This window comes from Emys orbicularis, chromosome 3 (assembly GCF_028017835.1).
Source record: "Emys orbicularis isolate rEmyOrb1 chromosome 3, rEmyOrb1.hap1, whole genome shotgun sequence".
NCBI lineage: Eukaryota > Metazoa > Chordata > Testudines > Emydidae > Emys > Emys orbicularis.
In genome coordinates, this window is record NC_088685.1 from 197,875,709 (window position 1) to 197,885,356 (window position 9,648).

Consider the following 9,648-nt stretch of genomic DNA (forward strand, 5'->3'; position numbering starts at 1 on the left):
TTTAAAGGCACGCAGTTTAAAAAAACAATCACACACATTATCTGAAACTTAATTAGTCACTGTTACAAGTAACACCACTCAGATGACTACATATGAATTGGCTTAGAAGAAAACATCATTTTCCTGTTGTTTGCATCATGCCCTTGACAGTACTTGACGTACAGCCACTTTCCCAATTTCCCATATTGAGTCAATTGATCAGCTTCTGCTGCTGTTTGTGTGTCTTTCAACAGCAACAGGGGAGAGAAAAACGTGTAAAAAAAAATTACAGGAGTACTTGTGGCACCTTAGAGACTAACAAATTTATTAGAGCATAAGCTTTCGTGGGCTACAACCCACTTCTTCGGATGCATATAGAGTGAAACATATATTGAGGAGATATATATACACACATACAGAGAGCATGAACAGGTGGGAGTTGTCTTACCAAGTCTGAGAGGCCAATTAAGTAAGAGAGGAGAAAAAAAAAAAAAACTTTTGAAGTGATAATCAAGATAGCCCAGTACAGACAGTTTGATAAGAAGCAAGTGTGAGAATACTTACAAGGGGAGATAGATTCAATGTTTGTAATGGCTTAGCCATTCCCAATCCCTATTTAGCCCTGAGTTGATTGTGTCTAGTTTGCATATCAATTCCAGCTCAGCAGTCTCTCCTTGGAGTCTGTTTTTGAAGTTTTTCTGTTTTAAGATAGCCACCCGCAGGTCTGTCAAAGAATGGCCAGACAGGTTAAAGTGTTCTCTCACTGGTTTTTGAGTATTATGATTCCTGATGTCAGATTTGTGTCCATTAATTCTTTTGCGTAGAGACTGTCCGGTTTGGCCAATGTACATGGCAGAGGGGCATTGCTGGCACATGATGGCATATATCACATTGGTAGATGTGCAGGTGAACGAGCCCCTGATGGTATAGCTGATGTGATTAGGCCCTATGATGGTGTCACTTGAATAGATATGTGGACAGAGTTGGCATCGGGCTTTGTTACAAGGATAGGTTCCTGGGTCAGTGTTTTTGTTCAGTGATGTGTGGTTGCTGGTGAGTATTTGCTTTAGGTTGGGGGGTTGTCTGTAAGCGAGGACAGGTCTGTCTCCCAAGATCTGTGAGAGTAAAGGATCATCTTTCAGGATAGGTTGTAGATCTCTGATGATGCGCTGGAGAGGTTTTAGTTGGGGGCTGAAGGTGACAGCTAGTGGTGTTCTGTTGTTTTCTTTGTTGGCCCTGTCTTGTAGGAGGTGACTTCTGGGTACTCGTCTGGCTCTGTCAATCTGTTTTTTCACTTCAGCAGGTGGGTATTGTAGTTTTAAGAATGCTTGATAGAGATCTTGTAGGTGCTTGTCTCTATCTGAGGGATTGGAGCAAATGCGGTTATATCTTAGAGCTTGGCTGTAGACAATGGATCGTGTGGTGTGTCCTGGATGGAAGCTGGAGGCATGTAGGTAAGTGTAGCGGTCAGTAGGTTTCCGGTACAGGGTGGTATTTATGTGACCATCGCTTATTAGCACAGTAGTGTCGAGGAAATGGACCGCTTGTGTGGATTGATCTAGGCTGAGGTTGATGGTGGGATGGAAATTATTGAAATCATGGTGGAATTCCTCAAGGGCTTCTTTTCCATGGGTCCAGATGATGAAGATGTCATCAATGTAGCGCAAGTAGAGTAGAGGCGTTAGGGGACGAGAGCTAAGGAAGCGTTGTTCTAAGTCAGCCATAAAAATGTTGGCATACTGTGGGGCCATGCGGGTACCCATAGCAGTGCCGCTGACTTGAAGGTATATATTGTCCCCAAATGTGAAATAGTTGTGGGTGAGGACAAAGTCACAGAGTTCAGCCACCAGGTTAGCTGTGACATTATCGGGGATACTGTTCCTGATAGCTTGTAGTCCATCTGTGTGTGGAATATTGGTGTAGAGGGCTTCTACGTCCATAGTGGCCAGGATGGTGTTTTCTGGGAGATCACCGATGGATTCTAGTTTCCTCAGGAAGTCAGTAGTATCTCGAAGATAGCTAGGAGTGCTGGTAGCGTAGGGTCTGAGGAGAGAGTCCACATAACCTGACAAGCCTGATGTTAGGGTGCCAATGCCTGAGATGATGGGGCGTCCAGGATTTCCAGGTTTATGGATCTTGGGTAGCAAATAGAATGTCCCTGGTCGGGGTTCTAGGCATGTGTCTGTACAGATTTGTTCCTGTGCTTTGTCAGGGAGTTTTTTTAGCAGATGGTGTAGTTTCTTTAGGTAATCCTCAGTGGGATCAGAGGTTAATGGCCTGTAGAATGTGGTGTTAGAGAGCTGTCTAGCAGCCTCTTGGTCATATTCCAATTTATTCATGATGACGACAGCACCTCCTTTGTCAGCCTTTTTGATAATGATGTCAGGGTTGTTTCTGAGGCTGTAGATGGCGTTGTGTTCAGCATGGCTGAGGTTATGGGGCAAGTGATGTTGCTTATCCACAATTTCAGCCTTTGCACGTTGACGGAAGCAATCTATGTAGAAATCCAGTCTGTTGTTTCGACCGTCCGGAGGAGTCCACGCAGAATCCTTTTGTTTGTAGTGCTGGTAGGGGGGATTCTGTGGGTTAGTATGCTGTTCAGAGGTATGTTGGAAATATTCTTTGAGTCGGAGACGTCAAAAGTAGGGTTCTAGGTCACCGCAGAACTGTATCATGTTCGTGGGTCTGGAGGGACAAAAGGAGAGGCCCCGAGATAGGACAGACTCTTCTGCTGGGCTAAGAGTATAGCTGGAAAGGTTAACAATATTGCTGGGTGGGTTAAGGGAACTACTGTTGTGGCTCCTTGTGGCATGTAGCAGTTTAGATAGTTTAGTGTCCTTTTTCCTTTGTAGAGAGGCAAAGTTTGTCTTGTAAATGGCTTGTCTAGTTTTTGTAAAGTCTATCCATGAGGAAGTTTGTGTGGAAGGTTGGTTTCTTATGAGAGTATCCAGTTTTGAGAGCTCATTCTTAATCTTTCCCTGTTTGTTGTATAGGATGCTGATCAGGTGGTTTCGCAGTTTCTTTGAGAGTGTGTGACACAGTCTCTCAGCATAGTCTGTGTGATATGTAGATTGTAATGGATTTTTTACCTTTAGTCCTTTTGGTATGATGTCCATCTGCTTGCATTTGGAAAGGAAGATGATGTCTGTCTGTATCTGTACGAGTTTTTTCATAAAGTTGATGGATTTCCACTCCATACGGCTAAATGCAGTGCCTTGCATAATGACAGGTTTCAGAGTAGCAGCCGTGTTAGTCTGTATCCTCAAAAATAACAGGAGTACTTGTGGCACCTTAGAGACTAACAAATTTATTAGAGCATAAGCTTTCGTGGGCTACAACCCACTTCTTCGGATGCATATAGAGTGAAACATATATTGAGGAGATATATATACACACATACAGAGAGCATGAACAGGTGGGAGTTGTCTTACCAAGTCTGAGAGGCCAATTAAGTAAGAGAGGAGAAAAAAAAAAAAAAAAAAAAAAACTTTTGAAGTGATAATCAAGATAGCCCAGTACAGACAGTTTGATAAGAAGCAAGTGTGAGAATACTTACAAGGGGAGATAGATTCAATGTTTGTAATGGCTTAGCCATTCCCAATCCCTATTTAGCCCTGAGTTGATTGTGTCTAGTTTGCATATCAATTCCAGCTCAGCAGTCTCTCCTTGGAGTCTGTTTTTGAAGTTTTTCTGTTTTAAGATAGCCACCCGCAGGTCTGTCAAAGAATGGCCAGACAGGTTAAAGTGTTCTCCCACTGGTTTTTGAGTATTATGATTCCTGATGTCAGATTTGTGTCCATTAATTCTTTTGCGTAGAGACTGTCCGGTTTGGCCAATGTACATGGCAGAGGGGCATTGCTGGCACATGATGGCATATATCACATTGGTAGATGTGCAGGTGAACGAGCCCCTGATGGTATAGCTGATGTGATTAGGCCCTATGATGGTGTCACTTGAATAGATATGTGGACAGAGTTGGCATCGGGCTTTGTTACAAGGATAGGTTCCTGGGTCAGTGTTTTTGTTCAGTGATGTGTGGTTGCTGGTGAGTATTTGCTTTAGGTTGGGGGGTTGTCTGTAAGCGAGGACAGGTCTGTCTCCCAAGATCTGTGAGAGTAAAGGATCATCTTTCAGGATAGGTTGTAGATCTCTGATGATGCGCTGGAGAGGTTTTAGTTGGGGGCTGAAGGTGACAGCTAGTGGTGTTCTGTTGTTTTCTTTGTTGGCCCTGTCTTGTAGGAGGTGACTTCTGGGTACTCGTCTGGCTCTGTCAATCTGTTTTTTCACTTCAGCAGGTGGGTATTGTAGTTTTAAGAATGCTTGATAGAGATCTTGTAGGTGCTTGTCTCTATCTGAGGGATTGGAGCAAATGCGGTTATATCTTAGAGCTTGGCTGTAGACAATGGATCGTGTGGTGTGTCCTGGATGGAAGCTGGAGGCATGTAGGTAAGTGTAGCGGTCAGTAGGTTTCCGGTACAGGGTGGTATTTATGTGACCATCGCTTATTAGCACAGTAGTGTCGAGGAAATGGACCGCTTGTGTGGATTGATCTAGGCTGAGGTTGATGGTGGGATGGAAATTATTGAAATCATGGTGGAATTCCTCAAGGGCTTCTTTTCCATGGGTCCAGATGATGAAGATGTCATCAATGTAGCGCAAGTAGAGTAGGGGCGTTAGGGGACGAGAGCTAAGGAAGCGTTGTTCTAAGTCAGCCATAAAAATGTTGGCATACTGTGGGGCCATGCGGGTACCCATAGCAGTGCCGCTGACTTGAAGGTATATATTGTCCCCAAATGTGAAATAGTTGTGGGTGAGGACAAAGTCACAGAGTTCAGCCACCAGGTTAGCTGTGACATTATCGGGGATACTGTTCCTGATAGCTTGTAGTCCATCTGTGTGTGGAATATTGGTGTAGAGGGCTTCTACGTCCATAGTGGCCAGGATGGTGTTTTCTGGGAGATCACCGATGGATTCTAGTTTCCTCAGGAAGTCAGTAGTATCTCGAAGATAGCTAGGAGTGCTGGTAGCACTTGAGACTGAGCCATTACAAACATTGAATCTATCTCCCCTTGTAAGTATTCTCACACTTGCTTCTTATCAAACTGTCTGTACTGGGCTATCTTGATTATCACTTCAAAAGTTTTTTTTTTTCTCCTCTCTTACTTAATTGGCCTCTCAGACTTGGTAAGACAACTCCCACCTGTTCATGCTCTCTGTATGTGTGTATATATATCTCCTCAATATATGTTTCACTCTATATGCATCCGAAGAAGTGGGTTGTAGCCCACGAAAGCTTATGCTCTAATAAATTTGTTAGTCTCTAAGGTGCCACAAGTACTCCTGTTATTTTTGAGGATACAGACTAACACGGCTGCTACTCTGAAACCTAAAAAAAAATTGTGTGGGGAAGGGATTGTTCGGGCACAGAAGTTGAAACCACATGCTGTGGGCAAATGTAGCAGCTGCAACCACGTTAATCTCATTTATTTTAAATAACCTAGATTTCAAACTGATAACAAGGTCCCTTCAGGTTTCATTGAATGTACGGGTAAGTAGTTGCACAGCCCCCACAAAACACCTACTCCAACTGGAGTTAGCAGCTGCAGCCTTTTGCCCTACTTACATAATGTGACGGAACCACTGAATCTGCATAAACCAAGACCCCATCCCTGGCCCACCCCTACTGGTGCCTTCTGCCCTGAACCAAACAGCACCACCATGGAGACCCCTTTCTCCGAGAGGCAACGTGGTTTAGTGGGTTCTGTTCCCAGCTCCACTGCTTTCCTGCACTGTGAGCTTGGGCCAGTCAGTTCTGCTCCCTGATTCTTTGTTCCCCTCCCACCCTTTGTCTGTTTAGATTGTAAGCACTAGGGGGCAGGGCTCCACTTGCTTTTAAATTGTAATTGTGCACTGGAGATGGCCAATGAGTGGCTGCTGTGTCTGTAGCTCTCCCCTGCTCTGGGCAGCGAAAGGCTTACACGTTACAGAAATCCCTTCTCAACCCAGGTGAATTTCATCCAGTGCAAAGGCTTTGGCCTCTAGAGCTCTCAGTCTGTCTCATATTTCACTCAGATTTTTATAAAAATCTGATTACGTTTGTGACACAAGGAACTTGATTCAAACTTGGGCCTTAGACCCCAGCCTGTTGTTATTCTAAAACAAAACACTGATTCATTTGGCCCTTTGGAAGCTACAAAAAAACTTTCTAAAAACAATGCACAATTTCCAGTTCTCCTGCTGCACAAATACAATAACTTTGTAATATATTTTAATATACAACTGCACTGATAATATTATGAGTCCATACAACTGGGGGTTTTTCAGGTTCAGTTAAGTTAAAATAAACAGGCCCCTCCCAGGCCCCCTAATTTCAGTGATGCGGTAATGACGCTGTGATGAGTTGCACTCACCTCCTTGAGTGCCCCCTGGTGGTTGAGCGCAGAGCTTCCACTCTCTGCTGCTCTCAGCACCCTCTGCAGGCTGTCAGTCAACCTCTGTGAGTCTTCTGTGGCTCAGCCCTCTGGTTGAGTCATACACTCCAAACCTCTTCCAGGGTATAATAAACAGAAGTTCCTTACCCTTCAGGGCCAGTTATAGATGAATAGCAGTTTCCTTCCCTTGTGGGGCTTAATTCCCTTTCTAGAATAAAATCAGACGAGTTCTTCTTGAACTCCTGCTGCTGATTGTGGCCTGCAATAAGCCCTTTGACTACAGCCTAGGGAGCATCCCATCTCTATGCATCCAGAATTGCCTTGCTACTGGAAGGCAGCTATTTTTATCTCAGCCTGCTGGGCCTTGACCGGGTTTTGCTGATCTCCAGCCCTTATGGCCACTGAAAGACCAAAATTGCCTCTCTAGTGCTGCTCTTTAACTCCAAGTGCCCAAGTGCTGGTCTTTAACTCTTAGAAAGCTGTTTCCCGGGTCGGGGTGTAGCGAAGCAGTGGAGCCTCCAGCAGGGGCCCATGAAGGTACACCCCATCACTAGAGCCAATATAATCTCCTGGCTCTTTCTGCTACTCCTTTCAAATATGGCTTCCCTCTGGAGCTTCCCCTTGACTTGTAACCCAGACTACCTTGCTTCTACAGGCTGGCAGAAGAGGGGTATGTGACACTCAGCTCTATTGTCTGCATTCACCCGACGAAAGAAAGGCCTGCCGTTCTCCTCCCACTCATAAAGGAGAACCTGGCACTCCTGAGGTGGGAAACGGTCCTGCTGTCTTCATCACTGGAAGTTCCTGCCCTCTGTGTGCAGGAGCTGGGAAAGTGGCAAGAGGCCTTGGAAGCTCAGCTTGTTTAGGTCTGTCTCTGAAGGTCACACACCTGTGAAAAGGGACCTTCTAAGAGTTCAGACGCTCTGGTAAAGTTTGTAATAAGCAGCCGAAAGACCTGTTCTGTTATGGCTCAAGACCTTGGAATCAGGGCCGTCCTTAGACATATGCAGAATATGCAGCTGTGTAGGGCACTTGAAAATTTGGGGCACCATTGGGTCTTAGTGTCCACCCTTCCAGCTCTTCCTATCCCTGTTCTGACCCTTCCTGCAGGCTCCCACAGGTGGCTGCTGCAGGGACTCTCAAATGAGCTCCAGACCAACAACAATTCATGAACTGCTCAGAGACAATTAATGCAGAGAAGCAGCAAAATTCATCAACCATATGACTGGTTATGACTTATTTACTTGGTCTTAAAAGAGAACAACAAGGACCTGAGTCTCCTCCCTGTCAATAACCTCTTGCTCAGCCAATCAGGGTAGAGACTGAGGGGCGGGAGGCTGAGGGTTCTCACCAGAGAGCCCACAGGATGGCCCAGGTCAACGGTGAGGATCACTGTCCGAGCACTATTTCAGCCCCACATTTTTGGATGGACCTCCCACAATGGGAGATGCAGAGCACCCACAGCAACACACACACACGTGTACACACACACTCACACCTCCTGGTGATGGGAGGGGAACAGGAGAAAGGACAAAAGAAGTTAGAGATGAAGAGAAAGAAAGGAGGGATGGAGGAAAAGGTAAAACAAAAAGGACAAACCCTAATGTCCCCAGTGATTCTACGGGACAAAATCCCAGGGGGGGAATAAAATTCTGCCACCTTAAACTAGTGTTTTCCATGCCTAGAATTCAGCTGGCACCAGATGGATCAGACTGAACAGGTTCCAAACCTCTCGGAGGCTCTTACCTTCTAAACAGGGACATCTGTTTTCTAGTAAAATCAGTAAAAGGAAAGGAGAAAACTCGAAAGAGGTTCCTCCTCGTGCTCACGTACGTGAACCTAATACTCTCTCAGTCCTCAAAGAGAGACCTCGAGAAGGAGACTTGCTGAAGCAAAGCCACAGGGGTCTCTGAGGTTTCCCTGGCCCTGCGCCCCTGTCCTGCCTGGCTGATGTCAGCATCTCTCTGTGAGGTCACCACCTCCCCACCACCTTTGACCAATAGTCTGAGGTCCTGCAAAAGGCCTTTGTGATGTCACTGCCACACACACAACCCTCCCCTGAAGTGCTAATGTCCTGCCGCTGGCCAGACACATTGAAGGTTTGAGCTATTCCCTGTAGATCACCCCACTCAATGAGTGTTCATTCTTGGAAGCAAGCCGGCTAGACAGTAAAACATCAGAGGCTGCTCCCAATGCTACACTCAGTTTTTCCGAAATTAGTAGACTTTATGGCCAGAAGAGACCTTTAGAACATCTAATCTAACCCCCTGAATATCACAGGCTTCCTGTATAGTACAATAGTTACTTTTTGGGCAAACACATTCCAGAAAGGCATCTAGTCTTCATTCAATGATATCAAGAGATGGAGAATCCACCACTTTCACTTTTAGTGAGTGTCAGGGGGCTCCATTTCCCCTTCCACTAGCTCCCCATTTACAGTGAGCCAGAGCAGTACCTGCAGCAGGGAGCGGGAGTTGCTGATGGCCTCAGAGGCACAGCCCCTGCAGTGCCTCAGGCACCTGGCGCAAGAGCCGGATGATGCGGAGCTGGTGCATCACTTTGGCTGTGACGTCCTCCTGCTGCAAGGGAAGGAGAACCTGTCAGAGACTCAAACGCCCCGAGGAATCAGGGGGAATTAAGGGCGTCTGGAACCAGCAGTATTTCCACCCAGCACCTGCCCACCACTGAGGGATGGATTCACCTCCTGACCCCCAGAATGGAGTCTTGTTGTCCTTGCAGGGATCTAGTAACTTAAAAGTGAAAAAGCCTCCAGCCTGCCAGACCTATTAGCACAACGTTGAAACTGTTAAAGAGCCTCTCAAGTGGTAATGAAGCCATTTAACAGGCATTTGCCAACCCCCAGGTATATACTGCCAGTTTCTGAATTTACTGACAAAAACAGCTGTGCATTACCGTAATATTTACTCAGAACGTGTTAGTCCACAGGACCTGAGTTTAAAATTTGCTTTAAAAATATTTCATTAGTGAGTTGGTGAAGATTATAAAATCACATCTCTAAAAAATCCTTGCACAGATTTTTAGATGCGCAATCATCTTTAGCCTTAAATGCTTGGATCTTCAGACATATCGTTTTTTTAATGAATCCTTCAAAAGACCACCCTTATCTAAAATACACATTTTAATTTTAATTACTATTGTAAAAAAAAACTTGCTTCCAAAGTCTTCCTGTCCTTTCTGTCCATCCCTTTCTCCCCTCCCCCATCCCCTCCCCCCCCCC